The following is a 21,592-nucleotide window of genomic DNA, read 5'->3' on the forward strand; positions in this document are numbered from 1 at the left end:
AAAAAAGTCAGGGGTATAGCGATATACTCTGAGTCTACGGCTGAGATTTTCCTACTCTCCCACTCAAACAAGAGTTCTCATTGTCTGGGTTTTATGTGAATTATTATTAACCACAACTTGACTTTTCTGTTCAGCTTACCCACTAAGCACACTTAACAGCCTCTGATAACTCATAACTTGTCTATGTCTAGTGGAATAATTTCAGTATGACAAACACTGTGTAGAAATCAAACTCTTCTCTGCCTCATCTGACACAGTTTGACATGAAAACACAGGAAGCAAATACATATAGCCGGGACTAATATACAAATGCTCACAGTCAAAACATTTCTCTGAGGCACCATGAAATATCTGACAGTTTTTTTGTTCTTTCCATCCAAAAGTTGGCCAGGAGGTGCTCTTGAGAAGAGCTTTACAGTGAGTGTCATTGAAAAAAAGCTCCTAAAAGACCATGCATGAAGCAATATAGAGGGTGAGTCAACTAGGAAATCATCCATGCCATGTGGTGCTGAAGTTCTGTGGCTGGTATATATACTACAGTTTTCCCATAAATAGAAGTGAGGAAATTGTTGCTCTAAAACTTGAATGTGTAGCTAATTTGAACGTGATCTCACAGAGGGCTGTTGGGAGTTCCTATTTGTTATTATTTGGTGATTAAGCATAGCTTGTACATCTGAAACTCTTTGTCTATTCATTCCACTTTTAGACTTGGAGCAGCAGATGCCATACCAACTCACAACAGAAGATGATTCAAGCAGAGATTTCTCTCTATTTTGGGGATTTGCAAAGGCTTCCTTAGCCCTCAGAACTCTGCTCATTAATTCCTTGACTGCTGTCATAAATCTTGTATTTTGATAACTTACTCATTAGCCCAGACAAGCAACATGCAAGCCTTGGCAGAATTCAGGACCAATCTATATAGTGCAGAAAAAGCAACAAAATATATCTGGCTTCTTCACTGGAAATTTAAGCCTAATACATCTACACTGTTTTTCACTGCCCAGAAAAAAAAGTTGATGCTTGGATTTCCTAGGCTCAGTTCTTTTTTTCAATCAGGCTGCATTTTACTCTGATGCACTCTCATTTCACTTAATAAGAGTTGCTGTTTTCCAGTGAATAGAGAATCATTAATCATACATTGTATCTTCAAACACAATCCACAGACACTTTTCTTATTCTAAAGAAAAGCCCTCCCTCCTCTTTTGGAAGTGCCATGTTTTACAAAAGGTTTCCCACTACTTGGAAACTAACCAGTGACTGGAAATCTGTGTCTCCAAAGGCCATGGACTCAAGAAAATAAATAATTACACTGCCACCAGCTGTTTAAGTTAAAAGTGATGTAACTGTTGAGATTTGTGCTTCCATATACACACAAAAAAGATGAACACTGGTCAGGAAGGAATTTTTCATAAGTACCAAATTATTTGACATACTTAAATAAGAATTTTTAGCCAAGAAAACACATGTACAAAAATATTTTCCAGCATGAACAGATGTTAAAAGTTTGATCTTCGGTGTATAATCTGTAGCAGACATACAGAAACTCGTAGGAATTTATGAAGTTATTTCATTTTAAATTGTAATGCATGTCTGATGAGAATATGATTAACTGGCAATACTAGCAGTATCAGTAAAGGCCAGCTCTCTTACAGTAGTGAAAAGCAAGAACTAACTTATTTGTCTACTACTTTGGAATCAAAATTCTAATGGCAAAACTGCACAACTTTTTGTGGAATCTTGACATTACAGTGAAATTATTTTTCTTGTATCTATTCAGAAAGAAAAACAAAAGCAGGATTTTTTAAAGTCCTTACATCCCTGGAAGTCTTTCTAAATCTCAGAGTCACTGTAAAATAGGACCAGTTTAAAAAGGGCACACAGGGAGCAAAGCCTTCATTGCCAAGCTGCAAGTGAACAACTTATGTGCACATTACCAGTTACATGCTATTGTTTTTCCAATCATTGTGACAAGAAATATGTTTTGATTTGGATGCTTTTGTTCTGGGCTGCAGGCACGTTATCTATGTCCCAGATGTTAATGTATGTAGCTAAATGATTGCTATAGACCCAGAATTCTTAATGACGATGAGGCTCAAAATGAAATGATATGAGTTCTTCCCCAAGAAGTGCTGAGGGTGGCTTTTGTGAATTTCCAGACCAGGTATAAAGTGATGTTTGTGTGCACGCATCTCAGTGATCCACTGGGAAATCCAAGCCTCGATCATAAAAGTCCACCACATAAAAGTTTTCCTTTTAGGTCAAGTGAAAGTACTGTTGAAAGTATTGAGGAATAATCTGTTTTCTCAATAGAAGTTACATGACTCCCCTGCCTTGCTAAGACTTTTTCCATGTCTTAGATTTTACGATTGACAAAATAATGATAGCTGCATCCTTTCTAATTTCTTAATGGAATGCAGCCAACAGTACCCAGAAGGACAAACAGCCAGGATTGAGGGGAGCTGAGAAGGGAGGTAGCTTACATGGCTAGAAAACAAGCACTGTAAAAGCTTTCTGAAAACTTACAACCAAAATATAATTACTAAAACAACTTTGACAGGAAGGAGTTAAACTACTGAGTGTGGCTGTGATCATTCTCCTAGTTTAAATTGCTGCAGTATAAATTAAATGAAATAGGACCTGGACTGCTAATTAACTACCCTACCCACAGGTGATCACAATATGGGCCATGTAAAATCCCTGCAAAAGCAAAATTTATACACCTAGAAATGACAAGCATGCATATTAAAACCATTTTTGCAGTTTACAAGAATAGCGAAGTCCTTTGATAGCTGATCAGGAAAATGGAGAGGGAGAAGGGAGGAAATTCTGTATACATTTAGAAGCAATGATTTAGACAACATTTCCCTTGAATTCGTTTATTTTAAAAGAGAACAAAGGGGTTGTCCTGCTGGGTAGCTTTTCAGCAGGGATGCCCTGCCTGCCTTTTTTCAGATCTGCAACATTATGTGGTTTCAATTAGTGGTAGCACTTGCAAAACTAGTAACACAGATATTTTGGCTTGAAATCTGACTCCAAAGCAGTGAAGGACACTTAAGATCTACTCAGGGGTGGGTGGAGAAATACAGTATATTTGAAACAGTGTTGATCTTCTGTCAGAATGGTGTCACTTCTAAAAACCCCTCTGTGTTTTAATAGGCTTGGTTTTTCATTTCTTCTTTGCCTCCCTGTTTAGACGTTGATTTCCACTTTTCTAGCATCCTATTTCCTCTCTTTTGTCACCTGGCTACTTACTAGGCTCTCAGTTAAGTTTTTTTTCAAGCTTTGAGGGCATTCAAGTAAGGTAGCTATGCATGCTCAAAATACTATGGCACTTAAAATGCTTACTATTCACAGAGTCCCCTTCCTCCTCAAAGTCCTTTGCAACACTGTGAACTCTAAGAACAGCCCTGCAGTATCAGGGACTGACTGGTTTTACAGTCCATCTGTCCACCTAATGCTGTGAAGGAATTACTAAAATATCCTTGTAAGGCAAGTGATAATTTCTTTAACTTTGCAGACAGGGAAGCTGACTTCTATTGCTATTCCACATCAATATAAGTGTCTCACGTAATGCATCTGCTGGCAGAAAAAAGCCTGTGCATGATGATTCAACAAATTTTCCCAGTCCTACTTATCTTAGATATCTTGATAGGCAGGTGACATTTGAGGAACAAAAGAACAAATGTCACTGCTGTGGTGACAGACATATACAATACTCCAAATATCCACTGAAAGAGAAGTGTATAATATTGGAATGAAAGAGGCAACTTCTTGACAGGATTTCAACATGTATAACTATATTTTTAGCAATGAAGTCAGTAATATGTCTCCCTACCACATCTATCATGGTGCTAAAGTAGTTTTTATCAAGACTTTCCTAGATGCTGCTCTAGTATGGTGATTGTCAACAAACATAGTGGAGCTGAAAAGAGACTACAAGCAAAAACATGAGCACTTTTTTTTTTTGCAAGAGTTGCATTCCTAATCTCCACTAAAGGTCTTAGATTTGTTTTGGTAGTGGTGAAGGTTGGAGATCAAAAAGAACCCTAAATATCATCACCATGTATTGGTTTTGCTAGCCTAATGCTGGCAATAGGCCTTATAAAAAGCTGGCTGTAAAATCACCACATATTTGGCAGTGCTTCATTTTTTATTTGTGGTTGCTATCAAGATGAAACAAAATTTAGGGGCTGCAAATGGAAATGGAATGAAAATGTGGAAAATACTGCTCATCTCAAACCCCACAGTGATCATCTGCTGAATTATTCACATGTCTGATCAACAGTATTTGTTTTGATCAGTGTTACCTCAGCCATGCTTGCACGGCCATTTAGCCTGACTCTCACTCATGCTGGGAAGCAGCAACCTGAACTAAGAAGCAGAGGAGGGAGCAGAAGCATGGGACATGGACAGACCTTTTCTTTCTGATCCACATAACAGAAATTGGAATATAAATGAGCAGTTAGGTCACTGCGATCAAACATCCACAGTGTAGTTCAACAGATTTGGGGCTAGGACACTAAATTTACCTCATATTTCTTCAAAGTCTCTGCAGTGGCAGTGCCTTACTTTAGAAGCAGTCTCTCTTTTTAGGTAATCCACAATGATCCACAATTATACAAGCAGGCTTTCCCCAACTTCATTCATACTACTTAACAGCTTTATTGCAATTCTAAGAATAAAGATGCTCACATTCCACTGACTTAAGAGAGTGGGTTTAATGCACTGTGCCATTTGCCACCATCCTGACGGGCCCTTTTTTTTGTGTCTGTGTGATTAATACATGTATTAATGCTAATAAAACACTTATGGAGTTTCCCAGATGTAGACATGGCCCCTTAATCCTTCCCTGCTCTGCTGGGGATAATCATTTTTACAACATGAGATCACTTGCACCAGTGAAGTGCATTTTAACACCTTTTGCTGTTATCTGTATGAACTGATGATCCTAATAGAATCCCAGCAGTGCATTTAAACTTTATTTCCTAGGTTAATCAGGCTAAAAGACAGTTAACTAAGTTTCCCAAAGGGAGCCTTCTTTATATTAAAAAATAAAAGCTACTGGAATTGTTTATCACTAGAAATTTTGGTCAGTGAGAAAAGAAAGGGAGCAATGCTATAAAAAGAAATGGTGTTTTCGTCTTGTAGTGGACAGCACGGCACACCATAAAAAAAAAAGAGAAATATTTTCTGAACAAAGAACTCATGCCGGTCTCCCTCTTTTTTTTGATCTTTAATCCCTTCTCTCCTAAGTAGAATGGCAAAGGAGCCCTTCTCTCTCTCTAATAAATAGCTAGCGAAAGAAGGCATTCAATGCTCTGTCCCTTTGATCAGCGCAAAGCTGTCAGCTCCTGCCGCTTTTTTTCTTCTAACTCTTGTTCCTGGTTAAAAGTGGAAGTAATACCCCTTGAAAGAAATACCCTAGGTGTCCTGCAAATCATCAATCCTATTTTTTAACTTGTTGTTTTTCAGTGGCCCACCCTCTTGGCCTGAGCAACCTCCTCACTAACACCCCTCTTCCTCTTTCCACCCTTTTTCCAGAATACCAGTTTCATTTGATACGCAATTCAATGTGCCAGTCTGACCTACTGGGACCTTGCTGTCTGAGACTCTACCACTGCGCAGACAGGGGAAACCTTCCTTCTAGCAATAAACATGTTTACTTCCATTCATTTTGCTCCCTGTAAAGGAATTAAATTTTTTTTCATAGACACAGCAAAGAGATTTTTGGAAAACAGCTTTTAATAATTTATAATACAATTCTAACTTAAAAAAAAGCAGAATGCAAACAACAAGTAAAAAAATTGCTTGACTCGGTTGTGCTCGACCGAGTGTCTGAGATCCCATTTTGCTCCGGTCTTCAGGCTGCTGCATTTCAGCGACATCACTGCATCTCAGCAGTAAACAATCTGCAAATATTGCTGCCTTCAGACAGGTCACTTGATGCATTTTAAAGCAGGCTTCTTGTTTACTGCTCAGATTATCTGCAATGTGCATTTCTGCTCCTCACAGTGTCAGGACCTGATATGCAGTTTGCAAATATTATGCAAAGGAAATAATTCATAAAGGCAAACAATTACAACCAAGTGTAGAACAAGAGAGTGGCTGGTATTAGAAGAGCAGGGCAGGGGCTTTGGTGTCTGTGTGTGTGTATAAAGGGTTGGAGGGTGGAGGAATGGGAAGTAAGGAAAAGCAACTGTATAAAAGAGCATTTTTACCAGACAATGTCATATCCTCAGTGACATGTAATGATGTTTAAGTACCTTTGCCATTTTCCCCTGGTGATTGCTGCACTGGGTGCGTTCTGTGGGCCTGTAGAGATATGTTTTTCAAAAATCAGGATGGAGTGAATGCCGTTCGTTGTTCTGGCTGCAAAATGTCAAACTGCAGTGGAAAGAAATACAGCATTGCAGTGGTGGTGCACTGAGGCCCCCGGTAGGAAAGCAGGAGCTATTAAGTGGAAAATTCCTGCAGAGGACGTGTTTCCATTTCTAATGCGAAGAAAGAGGGTGTTGTTTGAGGCTGGCAGGTCTGTGGAAAATACAGAAAACACAGGGAAGATGAGAAAATGACCTCATTGAACTCTGAGAACTTAAGCAAACAAACAGCTTCGGCCAACATACCACATTCTTCTGCCCAAACAACAAATTGACCTATAAGTTATATAATCCCCCACAAGCCCCTGTGCCTTGTGAAAATGTGGGGAGGGAGAAGGGGGCTGTTCACTGCAGGGGCAGGGAGGACAAGCAGTAAAACCTGCTGCAGTAGGAAAGATTCTTGGGGTGAGCTGCCTGTCCTCCCCACAGCACCACCTTCTACCCCAAATGGAGTCCTCACATGAGGTTCAGGTTTAATTGCGCTCTGAATACCAGCAGAATGATGGCACTAGTTGTTTATTATAGTATGAACTATTTCAGTACAGCATAAATTTTCCATTTCAAAGGATCCCGAATGCCTTCAGGGAAGGGACTAGGTTTTGTGAGCAGAGGGTGGCCTCTGTAAAAGTTGGTGGGGGGTTCGTCTTAGGGATGGTTAAAACCGCATTCTGAACCTGAGGGGGGGACTCTGGAAGCCTGTTTAGGGGCTGTGTTTTCCCCTATAGAGGCCCCCTGTAGTGTTGACTTGGACTGCCTGAATTACCATTTTATATCAACTGAACAAATCCTAGTGTAAAAATCCAGGGGCTAACCAAAGGCAATGGTTCTGCTGGGGTTGTTGTTGTTGTGCTGTTGGCAGAAAAGGCAGATGTGTGCCAGCATCCCTAGCATCTAACGGTGCTGAAAGGTTTGATTTGTTGTACGAGTGCTGGCCTTGGTGTTTTTCCAATAACTAATTAATTGAACATAATAGAAAGTTATTAATAGGTAGAATAGCAGATAAACCATAATTCAGAGTTTACAATAATATTTAAAAATCAGAAAGAGCTTTTCTGTTAGTTAGTGGTACATTTGCCGTAGAAACTTGTTCTCAGCTACCAAGCAACTCCAACATGCACTTTAATGAATAGGACTCTTTTTTTCTTGTTTACATTATTAAAATCCTGTTGTCTCAGACTTGCAGTTGATTTTGAGCACAACCAGAACCTGCACTATTATCCAGTGTTTTGCATGGACTTAGCCTCTCAGAGACAAAGTTAGCTTTGAGCAGTCCTTGCAGCTCTAAAGTCTACATGATGCTTTAAGGATAAGCGTAAGTATAAACAGATAAAGGGTTTGATCTTGAAGGTGGATCTTTAAAGCATATGCATAGATTCGTAGGAATGTGCAAGGTTCAAATATTAGCAGCAAAGAAAAAGCAGCTGACGCAAGATTCACAAACTACAGATGCACGTTCAAATTTCATGTAAGCTGCTTTTTAAGTGTAATGGTTTGATCCATTGTCATTAGGCACCACTAGTCATGAATGTACTGAGGGAGAATTCAGAAAACCCCAGCAGCTAAAAGGAGCTGACTAGAGTCAGTGCTCATGTTCCCTCACCAAAATGTTTCAGAACAAGATAAAGTGAATTATAAGATCAGTGCTGAGGAGAAAGTGAGACCATCCCAAACTCAATCTAAAAATGCAACTCTTTCCTCTTGCAGGCTTCGAAAAATGTGAATAAATAACCATTCTTTCTTTTCCACTTTGACATCTCTCTGCATGTGGAGAAGACAAGGCAAAAAATGACAGAATTACATACTGTATTGTATGTATGTATTTTTTACAAAAATCTGTACATACAAGACCTTCAGCATTATTTTGTAGATATATTTTAAGTTGTTTGAAGAAAGATCAAAAAAGGTGGCTGAAGATGGGGGCATGTGGCTGTATCAAATTAAATTCTCACACAGCTGTTGCATATTGCTTTTCAAGGTTCCAGATGCCACTTATTTCAGGTGTGGAGGAGATAGGGTTGTGGTAATACGAAAAGGAAATAATTCTGATCTACGTAGCTCAGGTCTGAAAACTAATTTGCCCAGAATCCAGCACTGTTTCAGTTTAACCCTAAATGCCTGCACCTCTGCAGCACAAAGGCCAAAAGACATTCAGGAGCTCCACAGCGTTGTGTTATTCCCTTTCTGGGAATGTTTAACCAGGGCAAACTATATAGTGCAGCATTTCTGCATGGTGCCATGGATTCTGTTTCTCTTTTGCTTGTGCTGTGTAACTAAGGGGCACTGTAAGGGGTGCATAACTTACAGACTAGAACAGCTTTCTCCTCCACATTCTGACAGGAAATAAAAAGCTCCCAAAAAAATCAAGAGAAAAACAAACTCTGTGAATGACAAAAAGAAGCACTGCCAAAACAAAAGTTTCCTGCACCTAATAAAAGGAAAAAGGCAGATTTTTGCTCATCCTCACCTTGTGGTTGCAAATGGCAAAGGAAAAGAGGTAAGGAGTGCCCCATCATTAGGGCTCTGGAGTTTAGCACCCATTGCAGGAATAACTCTTCTGAGGAGTGCAGGGCTTTGGTTACACTGCTTTTTATAGGGCTTTTAATAGGTTCTTTGTCTTTTACATAGTGGACTCAGCTCAAATAGTAGCTTCTGTTTTGCATTCAGTTTACAAGACCTGAGAATACCTAAAGAGACTTCTAAGAGACTATTTTAAATAAAAACATAAATAAATCTGGGTAATGAAGTACAAACCTGAGCCAACAAGATTGTAGGCAAACCACATTCAGCTCCTGCCAATGCACCTCAGTCCAGCCCAACATAAAACTTTCAAAACTGTGCAGAAATGCCTGGTCAAACTAACTTGTGCATGAGTTTCAGAATTCACAAAAATAGGTAATAGAAAAAACCAAAAAATTAATTCTTGTGAGTTGTCCCTCTTTGCATCACCATATCAAAAGTCATGGAGTAAAAGAGACACAGAAATCATTGATCAAGCTTTGGCTTTTATTCCTTTGTTCTTTTATTTTAAATCATGAGATTCATCACAGCTGGGAAATGTGTGCTGTCAGCATTCCTAAGCTTCAGCACTGTCCACTCATTCTGATCCTGGTGGAAATAGGACTTCTGGCCTATGAGCACTGATGGAAGCATTGACTCCCCAGGATTCTACTCTGGTTTCCCAACTTTTAAAAATCTAAGAACTTGAAAGAAGTTTTGAAATCATCGTCTGTAGAAGAGCCAGGTGTGAACCAGTCTTCCTCAGTGTTTTGCAGTTCAGATGACTCCCAGTGTGGACAACTGGAGGATGAGGACCCCAGGACATGACAAAGCTTAAGCTCACTGTTTTATCTGGATGTAGAAAGAAAGGCCTCTTGGCCTGTTGATCAATGGTTTCATACTGAGAAAAGAACAGAAAAAGGAAACTTCACAACAGGATGTGTACACAGGACTTTTGTAGATAAAAAGTGCATAATCTGCCCCAACACTGACCAGCTGGAGAACTTCCTCTATCTCAGGATGTCTCCATTTCAAGCTGTGGGTCCTGCTTAGGAGGCAACAAGAATTATCAGGTGTTTAGAAACCATGCCTTGGGAAAGCATTGAGCTTTTGCGCTTGAGAGGCTGCTGCAAGGAGGAGGTAATCTGTGTTTTCCACATCCATTGGAACTAAACTTGGCTCAAAGTATATTAAGACAGAATTATCTTGGATCATATTAAAAACATTATGTTGAGTGATAGGAGGGGGTACAAGTATAAAAGTGAAAACATTCCACTGAATGCAAATCCTGCCACATACCAGAAGAAATACATAAATGGGTCAAAGTGTGGATCAGTTTGTGCTAGGAAAAATGTTTGACACTCAACAAGGGATGGAGTGCTGCTTAGCTAGTTTTGACTCAATTGAGTGCCACCAACCATCCATGAAAAAACCATGGTGGTAGAACAGGCCCAACATTTGAGAGTGATGGCCCAATGGAAGGCTTTGGGAGGGTTGTTCCCAGCTTCTTGAAATATCTATGGCATAGTTGACCTCTACAGATACATTTAGGCATTTTTCTTATAGCAATTATCTGGAAATAAGGAGTGCTTGATTAGGCTTTCTGCTGAAAAAATCTGTTGCAGTGCAAGAGCCCAGCCTTTACATGGAAACAAGGCTAAAATTTGCCTCTTCTGTTGAAATGGTCATTTCCAACAGAAGTTCCTCCAGCTTTACACCAGTGAAGCAAATTAAATGGCATGTGGGACAAAACAATACAGATATTAAGGATCTGAGTCAAGATCAGTGTCATGATTTCTCTTACCAAAGTCTTAAGGAGACCTCCTTGGGGATCATTAATTTCCGTAATATGCATTACTAAAAGAAATCCACAGGTTCAGGGAGAAGCAAAAAAGGAGGCTTTTAAGATACTCCCTTTTCTGCTTTTGGTTGTGATTCTCCTAAGTGATGAGTATGATGCTAAACCCACTCTGCCGAGCATGGTGGGAATGTTACCCAATGTCACGACAGGTATTTAGTCTGATCAGCCCCATAAGCCCCCCTACCACACAGAAACTAATTGTGAGGATTAGGGCACACCAAGACACTCAAGCTCCACTCCTGTGGGTTTGGGGAGAAACAACACATTTAAACATTCCGGCTAGGGTTCCCTTGGCAACGTACCTAACAACAACCCAGTAACATTATGGGTTTCTGTTTTCTTAACCCTTCAGGACATTGACTGAATGAATACTTCCTTGAGGAAACTGTTCAGTCAACCAGATATACTCAAACACTTAAATCCAGCAGGCCTTTTCTCCTTAAAGAAACAACAGCTGTTGAATTCCATGTCAAACTGATCTCCTCCCCTAGCATTAAAGGGTTTAATTCAAACACACACATATACCATTAGCAAATCCTCCATGGAAGTCTGTATTTAAAAAAGACAGTAAAAAATAATCCCCAAATGTCAATATTTCTTATCATTATGAAGTTACTGTGGATCAGAGGACACAGAGAACAATACACGACATTTTATAAAGCACATAAGTACTCTTAAGAAACAAAACAATATTAGTGTTTGTGTAGATTATAAAACACAATATTGTTCCTGACAGTAATAGCAATAATAATGTCTACAACAACTTTATAATGATTTCTCTGGGAATTTAAAATACTTTGTAAATACTAACTAATACTATCAAATAATGAGTTTTACACCATCTCTATGAAATACATGAGAGGTGCCCCTGAGTTTGTTCCCGAGCCCAATGAACTGGAGCTTTTTGTGAGGTTAAACACATCTGTTCCTTAGCAGTGACCATTCCTGTTGTGCAAAGATTTGGAAGAGGAACCACCAGCTGAATACGTGTGCAAGGTCACCAGAACTCACCTGCCCTCACAAAGAGCTGCCGTAGGTTTGGGGCTGTTACCAGTAGACAGAATTAATGAACATGTTTGCAAGGCCTCAGTTAATAGCTGCAACTGCAATGGTAATCTGCAGTTGTAATCTTAAATGTTAATTTAAGACACTTGTCTGTCCATTATTGTCTTCCTCAGAAGTTTAGATTTATGAAAGCATGAAAACCTTTACCCTGGAGACCTTTGCCCCAGGGTGAGATCAACAAATGATGTGTAGCAATTTTCTGAAAAGAACTTACCTTTCTTCCTCAGTACACAAGAAGTGACCTGACCTAGCTTTTTAGGAGAGCAAGAAAAAGCATCAGTACCTATGTTAGAATTATAATTATTCCTTAACTACTAATGCACTGATGCACATTTACTTACACAGAGGAAGAGATTGAAGCTACAAAACTAAATCAGGGATCGAGCATATGTTGGTGCAGTCCAAACTAATCACAGTTCATAACCCAGCTTTTTCACCCTTTCTCTCTGTAAACTTTAATTTTTGTTATTTTCAAAAGGAGCCTGCATAATGTTCCCTTAGATCTGTCCTGTGATGGTGAGGCACCGTGTCACATTTGTAGCTTCAAGCCGATAGAAGAAAGAGTTAAGTACACCTGCAAAATTGTTGAAGGCTCTTTAGCCTTAAACATCTATGATTCCATTGTTCCAGCACTGCTTTCCATGGAGAGTGCTTACCTTCTCTGCAGCAGCTCCTGTGTAAATCTCTGGGAAGCAGACCTCCCTCCTCATCACACCTCCACCCCCAGCCTTAGCTCACAACCATTTGTTAAAAATTATGCAGCATCCTCACTAACAAACACGTGGTTGCCAGGGCATCCTTGTTCCCCAGCCAACTACTATACTAAGGCTTTACTGGCAGCCATCCAGCTGTGCTTCATTTAGGAACCTCTGCAGCAGTAAGGGATGTGTTTTTCCTGTTTACAGGAGAAATAAGTCAGTTTGCTGATTGTCTCCTAAAGACCTTAATTGTTTGGGGAAGCAGTAAGTTTTTATAGTGGACTGTGACACACAACGATTCTCCATATTCTCTACAAACCAGAATTTAAATCTTACTGCAAAGAGCTGGGATTTTTGCACTAGCCCAGCTAGAGTGGATCACAGGCAGGTTGGCGTGGCACTGTGAGCAGCCCAGCCCAGCGCAGAGCCTTGCACGGCGATGCCCTGCACAGCTGGGCTGGTAACTCTTAGCACAGGTTGTGCAATGGGGTGGTGTTGTCTTGCCTAGGAGGAGAAAAGGGGTATTAGCAGCTACAAACCCCATTTCACTAAAGATTTTACAGCATCACAGCAACATCAATCCTAGCTAACATTGCTCTCAATGTCAAGTTTTCTTGGGCCAACTGCATTAAAGATGGAAGGATGCTGGCACTGGATAGCTATGGAAGGGCCATTCCATTTTTAGTGCTGGTGACACCCAAAGATGCAGCAGTGGCCAATTCCAGGCTGGACTTCTGCCTGCCCAGCAGCTTGACTGGGCATTGGTCACAGAAGCTGATGGCAGGGGACATGGTGCCAGCAGCAGGTAGGGGCCACTGCTGCCATGGTGGCAGCTCATGTCCAGAGAGCAGTGCCCAGGCTGAATGAAAAGCAGAGGGAGGGTTGCACCAAGAGGATTGACAGGGTTTTGTTGCTCATGCCATGATTCTTCTGTCCCTTAATGCCTCCACAGTGTCACTGCTCTTTCATTTCTCATTCCTAAAACAATTAATGAGATCCATTTGTGCTCTTAGCACCGTCTCGTGGTACCTTTATGGTAGCATTCATGCAGTAAGTGCTAGATGAAGAAAGGAGGGGAGCATCCAGATGGAGATAGGATATTTTGGATTACATATACCTGCTGTCCCCAAAGTAGAACAAGGTTCCACACATTAAGGAAAGGACAGTTTAGACCAATAGAACCCAAAAGAAGGTAGATGCCACCATCACTGAAGCTGTCACTCGTAACTGGTGCTTATATACCAGACCTTTTATCTGAGAATTTATTAAATCTAAACTACATGAACGCTAGAATAGGCAAGTGGAAAGGGCAATGAAAGTTTTCATATTCAGGCTCTGTATTTTGAAAAGGCAAGAAATAGATCCCTGTGCCTTAAGACGATGAGAGCTTCACAAATTCAACTTTTGGAGGTCTCTTTACAACATTGGGCAATTTGTTTTAATAGTAACTATACCATTGTGCTAATTTGGGCAGCAGTTTACAGTCAAGTCCTGGCACCCATTTCATCCATACTCCTTATGTGTTAGTTTACACTCTGGCTTTAGCCTGGGAGAAGCCAACAGGGAAAGTCAAGACAAATTAAACACCAGGTTATATTTAAGGTTTCTCCCTGCAGGATGGATAAACCTCACTGAAATCACTGTTCTGAGACTGCAGGCACAGCTATTGAGGACAGCCCAGATGCACGCCAGGTCTCGTTTCCAAAGCATAGAGTGGATTAAAAGGTATGATTGCAGTTCTAGTTAGCAAAATTTTAATACAAGTTGTCACAGATGAGCTAGGAATTATATGCATTAATAGTACAAGAGTAGAGATTTTTGCCCTCTAAGGCTGCCTTTGCTATTGCTTCTGTGTGCTGTGTAATAGAAGTGGCTGATGCCAAAGACATGTATCCAGCTCCTTAATGGGCTAAGCTGGCACATTGTCAGTGTTCCACATCTTATATATCTATGAAAATATATCCGCACATAAAAATACATAAGGAAGTACATATGTGTGGTGCTCCTGGTTGATAGCGACTGAGCTATTTATGCTTTAGTCTTGTTGGGGGAAAGGACGTTGTGTTTGCAATTCATTATGTCCCCAAAGAAGTAGTAAACACTGTATCTGTGCTATGAAGTAAATATATAAAAGGTCAGAAAAGCGATGTAATTGCAAAAGAGATGGCAGATGAATCATAGACCTGGATCAACTCTTACCCTGGTACCACCCAAGAAGGTCTGAGCATCAGTATTCAGCCCTCAGGACTGCACCTATAGTTTTAATATTTCAGACCTAAGGAAAATAAAGAAATAAAAGGCAAGAATTTAGCTTTTGTTCACTGTGTGAAAGGGGAGCATGTAGCTCCTCACACAGTCCCACAGGACATGCAGAATGCAGTGACTCCTCTATACAACCTTGCACTGGAAGAATGTGCAGGCTGCAAAAGTATTTGTGATACTAATTAAAGATTAGAAAATACACATTTAGGAAAATGTCCCTTGGCAGGGTATTGCAAAATAAACTAAACATATTCCTCTCCAATACTGAGGCCGTATTCCTCAATTTAGGTAGTGAAAAGGGGATTAAAAATGCACCGCAGTTGGGATAAAATGGGTTATAAAAATGAGGCATAAAGCACTTTACATCAGTGCTGACAAGAGTCCAAACTAAAGAATCGTCCTTTAGTCCAAGGAATGAAAAATAGCAGATATCTAGATGGAATAAAGGTTCATTTAACAAAACAATCTATTCAAAAAATTGGCATTCATCTTCCCAAAATACAGCAATGAAAAGAATGTCACTCTTTTTGTCACAATTAAAAAATAAAAGAAATTAAGATGTTATAACTAATGTTATGGCTTAGTGGAATGCAACATATAGTTGCAGCACAGATTTTACCACAAGACAGGCTTTTAAAATTGAGGCAATATTTTGAGACCATATTGCACCCAAGCCAAAAACTTGGAACATTTTGACTAATTTCATTTTGCATGGGCCCTATCAGAGTAGCAAAAAACATTAAAGGTAAACTAGTATCTGGAAACTCCTGCATAACGTACAGTTTTGCTGATGAAAAGTTATGCACACAGCATGAACTGGTATTAATAAGCGTACAAAAGAATGTATTATCCCTCGCAGTATATGTGTATAAATGTTGACTATACCTATGGGTTTTTTGGAAGCAGTGTTGTCATGGTCACTATTCAGCTGTCTTTAATATGCCTTGTTTTGTAAGGTTGAGGTTCAATTCAAGTTCATATGAAGCAAATCAACTGAAGTTTTCAGATGTGGTCTCTAGCTTAATGTGCATCGTTTTCTGAGAGGCCAAGTTGAAATACTTTTGGCATGACTTTAAGAAATGTCAAGCACCCTCAGATGCAGCAGAAGCCAATGCTCTGTATGCAATGACTGAGTCATGAATAATCAGCCAAACAGCACAATCCATATCAGTCTTATTTTGAAAGGCTATAAACCTGGTTCAGGTAGTATAGGGAATGTTTCTGTGCTCCTACAGGCTGAATGTACCACTGTTAGACACTAAATGAACAACGTGTCATTCTCTCAACAGCCTTTATTTGTTTGTTTGAAGCTACAGGAATGCTTGACTGTAATGTAAAACATAAACTCAATTCCTATGTGTAACGTCAATAATCCCATACCTTTGGTCCACTGAAACGGAAAACTCCATTTCCCCTTTCCCTTTGCAGATTTCCTCATGTTCAAATGTTGGGGGTGGGTGGGTGTAATACGTAATTTGCCTTTGGTAGTTCATTAAAAAGCTGGGGTTTCAAACCAGAACAGTGAGACTCAGTAGTAAACTAAAAAAAAAAAAAAAAAGTCCTGGCCAGGGTAATTGAGCATTATCTCAGCTTTGTGTGGGGTGTGATTGTCTTCTGCAGGTAATCCCAAAGAGGCAAACTGAGAGGTAAATGTCCTTTTTGCTTTTCTATGGAAACAGAAGAACCTTCTCATCAAAGTGCCTTTTCATCTTACTAGCCTTAAGAAAATCCTTTTCACAGCCTCCAGCAAGCCACCTGGATCTGCAGAAGACTCCAGAAATGGCTCTTACCTTGCTTTCCCTTTTCTCAATTTACCTTTAGCTGAGCAACTTGGCAAGGAGGTGTTGATCATTTCTGTGGTGCAGTGCACAGAAGTGGAGCCCGCTCATATGTTGCTTTGTGGTAACATTCCAGTATGGCTGACTTGCCTATGAGCATATTACACCCAATTTAGAACTAATTTTAATATTGCCTACTTTTCTCTTTGGTATAAAACTGGAAAAGGGAAGGGGTAGGGGAGAAGGAAAGTTCTAGAGCAGTGCCTCTATGTTCTAGGCTCATCTTATACATAGTCTCTCAGCTTTTAGTATTTTTAGATTTTGATTCCTGTTCTCTTGAGAGTGGGCACAGGCAAGTGACCTGCATATGCTGTGTTCCCCATGGCAGGTCCTCTGTCTTGAGCACTCATATTCTCCAGGGAGTACTCAAAGACTGGTTTCTTTTGCTCTTGATTGCTTGGCTGTTGGTGTCTTTGGTTTGTTTTGTTTCCTTGGGGGACATCCCTCTGCACTGAGCAGACTCGGGAGCATCTCTTTTCAGATTGTCTCTACACATCCACACATCTCACAAGTGCATAGGATGCAGTTGTTAAAAAACCCTGCCCTTTCCAAGAGCTCCAGAAGATTTCTGAGGCACCAATTTAGCCAAAAAAGGCAGTTCAAAGTAAAGTGTAGGACATAAAATGCAGCACAAACCACAAAGAGACCCAGGTCTGCATTTGTGTTGTATGAATCTGTGCATGTTCCCCACATGCCTGTGTGTACACACACAGTTGTGTATATAGGAGTCACATGTGATGGCAATGTGACAGAGGAACATAATGAACTTTATCATGGGCTGTAGAAAACACACTCCCACACCTACACTCTCTTTATTCAGTTTACTCATTTTTCATTCTTCTATATTTTGGAGACATATTCAGACAAATAACTAATTGATATGTTTTTGTGCATGTGTATTTGTGATTAGAGATACTCAATTGTATTCTTTTTTTATCAGACATCTCAACCTTATTTCATTATTTGACTTCACAGTGTGAATTCTTTCTGGCTTTTCACCTGTTTTGATATTAAATGGGCCAGTAAATGATAAGCTTTATCTCCTAAACCCTACAGGTAAGCAGCATCAGAGAGTTGGAGATGAGTTACAAGCAAATTGGATTGAAGGAGGCCTCCTTGTCCCCTGTTTCCAATTCCAGAGTTTGTTCAGATGAGTGGAAAATGTTCGTTCTAACCTCAGTGCAGAGCTTCCAGTTCATTGCACAAGTGGTTCACTTCCATACACTTGATGATGTAGTCTGTGGAAGGAGGAAGAGAGCCCTGAGGTGCACCTATTTGTTATGCTTTGGGCTCTGGTGGCCTGGAGCAGTGCAAAATAGCATTTGGAAAGTCACTTTCTAGGTCATAGCAACAGATGGTAGCAATAACATCTCCAACCAGGCAGCCTTTGCAGAGCAAGTGTCACCTGCTTTGCACTGTGCTAAACACTGAAGTGATCAAGAGATGGGCTGGCACTGCACGGTCAGCCTTCTCCTCCAGTGAGTAAGTTTAGGTCTTGATGCGTGGGAATATTTTTATCACAGCCCCCAGCTTTTAAACAGGTTATTAGTAAAGCACCAGCAGGGGGTCTGAGAAATGAAAACTGCTTTTTGATTTGTTCATTAAAATCAAATAATTATTTATAGTCTAACTGATCAAACTCTCTACTGTTTTTTTTAAAAAAAAGTTCTCATTCTGCCTGCTTGATGTTAAATAGTAAAGCAGTACAGTAGTGAAAATATCCTGGAGCCCTTTATCATCTTCATTATCTTCACTGGTGAAGTGAGTGAGTGAGTGGAGAGGTGTGAAATTCCAGCAGAGAGGAACATGCTGTTTTAAGAGGAAGTGCTGACATGCAGGCTACAATTAGACAAAAAATGACTGCTGACATTTAAAAATCATTACAGAGAGGAAATTGTGAGTGTAATTATATCATCATTGACACTGTTCAAGTGTGCTGATGCATTTTTGCTGATCAAAATCAAGTGTTTATATTTGCAAATAGAATGCACTTAGCAACTCTATCAATGGAAATGTTCTAGCTAAGAACTCCAGAAAATGAAGCCAAGTTACTTTCACAAAACTTATTTTTTCCTTTTTGTTGATTTTCAGTATTTTGATCTGAGAACCATTTCTTAGTAACAGAATTGTTTCTTGTTATTTAGTATTTTGGATGACTGTTTGATTGAGGCTTTTTTGTAGGGTTGTTTTGGTTTGGTGTGGTTTTTTGCATAGAACGATAAGAATGGCCATTCTGGAGCAAGTCAAAAGGTCCATTTTGCCAATATGTGTCCTTTATCAAACAGCGGCTGTCACTGGAGGCCTGCGGGAGAATATAAGAGAACGGTAATTATATAATTGTATTAGCTATACCAGTCTCACGGTTTCCAAAATCTGCTGTGTGGGGACTTCAGAGACTACTCCAAAAAATCAGAACAATGATGTCTCTCTGACTGGCTTTAGAAATAGTCGGATACTGGAATCAGTGGAAAGGGAGACATGATGTCAGCAGGTGGCAAAATAGGTAAATGTTATCGTTTACTTGGAGAAGAGGAGTTTGTTGATTGTGCAAACACTGGATTCTTGGCATTGCATTATTTAACACAGTTGTGCCTTAAGCCCTGTCACAAGTCCTTTACCTATGATATGTCACTTGATGACAGGGAAAAGTGACCAATCTATCAGAGATACAAATGCTCAGTTCGGAATGGCAAAATATGTGAAGGAGTCTGTTTCTGGCTGATTCTAAAACTGGATTTTTTTTTGTTATCTTGGAGATTTTGAAGATTATATATAAATACACTTTATAAATGTACAACCAGAACTGCTTACAAAGGCTCTTGAGGGAAGTAAGAAAAGGTCGTGGCTTCTGCATTGAAATATCCCCCCAAAAAATGTCTAAAAATGCTAATCCTCCTGAGGATGGCATTTTCTTCACAGTATTCTGGAACATATTTATGGTGGAAATCAAGGAAAACACTAAAAGTGTGAACAAGATAAAGGATGCTTAATAATGAGGTTCTCTACAGTAACACAGTTACTTTTGAAGGCTGTGGCAGAAACAGAAATATGAATATTGAATGTCAACTATTCAGGTTCTAATTAACTGTTCCTCAGCCTGCATCTACTGAGCTCCAATGCTCCCCTCAGTATTTCTTTGCTATTTTTATAAGAATTGGTTTTTCTGTGCCTTTTCTTTTCAGTTTTTTGGGGGTTTTATTCAGTCCTCACTTTATTGACTTTGCCCTTTGGGAAAGGCTTTTTTTTACAATCCACCTATTAATTTTCTGGGTGTCCTCCTGCAGCCAGCTTTTCTTCTTTTGACATTGGGTCCATCAGTTTCCATCAGTGTCCCTGTTGTCTGGATGTCAAAACATATATCCAGTCAAATTGTGTTAGCAGAATAATGTCAAGCAACTCTATAGTCACCACATCAGCAAAAGAGCTGCTTTCATGATGTCATTTTGTGATTGGATGAATACTTAATTCATTTTTAGAGTTATAAGGATTTCCATGTCAAAACACAGAATTCTTTGTGCCATTGAAATGGTAGAAATCAGTAGTTAGGGAACAATCCACACTGGGTGTCTTGGGAGAGGCCAGTCCCACAGGTATTTCAGATGACTGCTTATTGCAGCAGGGAATACTGAAGAACTCATCAAAGAGTGGGCCACAGTAATATGTAAGAGGGCTTCATTAAAGCATAAAAATATGACAGAAAAGATAGTGTTATGGTACTGTGATTTATATAATAAAATTTATTTATAAGGCTACTTTCATCTTTATCTCCTTTTTCACTAATTCAGGCCTTTATAGATTTATTTTTTTCTTTGGAATCAGTGTTTTCCATATGTTATCTTAGTGGAAAGCTTATTTAATTACTGATTGTAACAAGCTAAAGAAAATATATTTTCCCCATTTTCTGCTGGTTTTTGAAAGAAATCAAAATAATTATTCTTTCTGTGCACAGTGAACTGGTGCCACACACCTAATCTCTTTAAAAATATCTTTCCAGAATGGCTGAACTCTGAAACTCAGCAACATCTAATAATTTTTTTTTAACCTATCTTTAAGTGTATTTTAAAAACATCACTTTGCCTGAAATTTTGATAAACACAAGATTGACAGACCATTGCTGGGTATCAGAACTGTCAAGTAGTTAAAGTCCCATTCCTACCAAAGGCAGGCAAACACAAATCAACAATGAACTATGAATGAGTCCACCAATGAACTATGCAGAGTCCACCCAAATGCAAGAAATTCAGCACCAGTTCAAGATCTGACTCCAAAAGCAGTAGTGGAAGGGGCTGTGAGACCCTCTGGCACACCTCAGAATTGAATCAAATTTACATGTTGCCTTTGCTTTTAACTTAATGATGGTGGTGTTCTGTAGAAGATTTTACTTATTATTCTTAATTTTAGGTTTTTATTAAGACACTATGGGTATTCCATAACTTCCGGATAAAATGTATCCACCTGCCCTCCTGGAGACCTAAAGTCTAACCTGAATCTTCCTTGATTACCTCTTTGAATACCTAGAATCTTTCAGTCTCTGAGGTTAGCCCCTACGAATGCTTTTAGTCTCTGTAACACAGCAGTCTGGGTTCCCATCACATCACCTGACGAACACAAGTGGTGTTGGGCTCAGAGTCTTGATGGGTGCTTTGCATGAGACAGAAGGGAGAAAAATCCCACTTCCCAAATGAGACACTGCATCAGCACAGATATTAGAAAAAATATGGTAAGCAATAAAAAAATGCAAGTCCTTGGAAACTGGAGGGTGTCTCCTTATATTGTCTGCATTGCACAATATTCTGTATAGTTTATGCTTTCATCGCAAAACAATTTGTCAGCATCTTATTTGCCAAGACGTTGTCAATATAACATAATGCAAGTCATGAGCTGTTATTCTGACAGCCCAGTCCGGTATGCTGTGTCCTTTTAGGCGCATTAAGCACTCCTTCAACAACAAAAATAAAAGGATCTCTTTTTCCAGTGGTTCCTCAGACTGCTCAC

General features: G+C 39.6%; 1 protein-coding gene across 1 annotated transcript in view; it reads right to left on the minus strand.

The window, feature by feature from the left end:
• Positions 1-5,742: 5,742 nt before the first annotated feature.
• Positions 5,743-21,592, minus strand: part of IRS1 (insulin receptor substrate 1) — a 312,856-nt gene continuing 297,006 nt past the window's right edge. The window contains exon 7 of the transcript XR_007205688.1: positions 5,743-18,899. The gene's annotated coding sequence lies outside the window, so the exon portion shown is untranslated. The remainder of the gene's footprint in view (positions 18,900-21,592) is intronic.

The sequence above is a fragment of the Corvus hawaiiensis genome, chromosome 10 (assembly GCF_020740725.1).
Source record: "Corvus hawaiiensis isolate bCorHaw1 chromosome 10, bCorHaw1.pri.cur, whole genome shotgun sequence".
Taxonomy (NCBI): Eukaryota; Metazoa; Chordata; class Aves; order Passeriformes; family Corvidae; genus Corvus; species Corvus hawaiiensis.